The sequence below is a fragment of the Neurospora crassa genome, linkage group II, assembly GCF_000182925.2.
Source record: "Neurospora crassa OR74A linkage group II, whole genome shotgun sequence".
Lineage (NCBI taxonomy): Eukaryota > Fungi > Ascomycota > Sordariomycetes > Sordariales > Sordariaceae > Neurospora > Neurospora crassa.
The window spans coordinates 4,350,879-4,352,723 of record NC_026502.1 but is presented as its reverse complement, the minus strand read 5'-3'; positions in this window follow the sequence as shown (position 1 = coordinate 4,352,723).

The following is a 1,845-nucleotide window of genomic DNA, read 5'->3' as shown; positions in this document are numbered from 1 at the left end:
GATTATTTATATTTCCTAATAATATCGTCCTAAATTATTCCAATAAGCATTAAAGGTCCTCGCAGCCTTAAACGAATATTTAAATTAAACCTTTCTTCAAATTCTATTAGAATTTAAGTAGGGTTATTCGGATTATAGCTAGGAAGGCTATTCAATTTACACTCCGTACGGCGAACGGAATAGACTAATAAATTTATTATAAACTTATAAGAGTTAAAATTAAATAGCATATCTATAATTATCTTATTAGGTACTAAACTTCGGCCCGTAATAGGTATCTCTCTTATAAAGTAGAAACTCTTAAATCCAGTTACTAAAAATAATCCTTATTATAAAATAAATATAAGATTTAATAGTATACGCCTATATTAAAAGGAATAGAGAGGGGTAAATAGGTTCGACGGCCTCCTAAAATCCAAAAGGATTAGTAACTAATTAATCCATTTTACTTAAGTAAATATTTATACTAAACTTATAAATAATCCTAAACTACCTAATAAACTAATACTTCTTAGTACCAATAGAGCTCTATCTTCTAATAATAGTTCGAAAGTTCCTATATTCCTAAGCGGTAAAAGAATTTATAATTATATCCAATTTATTAGAATATTAAAAAAAAGAACGTTAATTCCCCTAAAAAAGTTGGATATAATTAATATTAAATTACAACGCATATTATTATTAATAATTAATTAAATAAAAGCACTCTATCTCCCAATTAACTAAAAATTCAAGGGTAATAATACCGCTAGACGAAATAAAACTAAAGTAAAAGACGGCTAATTTATTATCCTAGAGCTTTGCAAACGAATTATAATCTATCGAAACGGAATTAAAATTAACTATATAGAAGAATCTATAAGCGGGGGTAAATAAATATTACTAGAAGAAGAGGTTAATCTTCTAACCTCTCTTCGTTCTATTATAGAAATAAGAGAGGAAAATATAAACAATAAAGAACTAGAGGACGAAAAATCGTCTTTACTACTTCCTTTAACAAATCTTATAAATATATACTAAAATAGAAGAAGGTCGATAAAGGCATTAGGGCCATTATATAGCTAATACCGAAAGAGGATCTCTATACCTCCTAATCCTTATACACAGCTATTAATATTCTAAGTAATATAATTCCTTAACCATACAAAACACTAAAACTTTCCTTTAGTACTATATATATATTTACTTTACTAGAATAAGAAGCTATCTAATTTTTAATCGACTATATACAATACCTTAAATTCAAATTTACAAAGTAAACCGTTAGAGTACTATTACTTTATTCGTAAAGCATTACAAATTATTCTCTAATACTACTATACTATAACGTTTTTTTTCTATTCTTAATTAAATACCGTATAATACTTCTATACTATACTCTATTACTAAATCTTTAGCTTCAACATCCAAAAATTTAAATTATATTCTACCAATCTCATTTTTATAACTTCTACTACCATCAATCCATAAATCCAATTAGAGGTTTAAATAATAAATTCAACCTATCGAATAATAAAGCTTAAATCTAACTTCAATACTCCCTAAATATTAAATTTCTAAAATAACGAAATTAAGGCCATTTTTATATTTTTTAATATATTATCTTTAAAATTAAAATTATAGTAGTCCTATTAGCCTACCAACTAATTAAAAATAACTATAGTAAAATAGTAATTCTTAAGGTAGAAAAGGATTACCCAAAACCTCTTATCTTTTATAAATAATACAATATTATTTAAATTACTTATAAACCTCAAAATCCTACTATTGAATTAAATATACTTATTTAATATAAAAATCATTCTTACCCCTTTTCTAATCACCTACAAAAGTAAAGTAACTAGA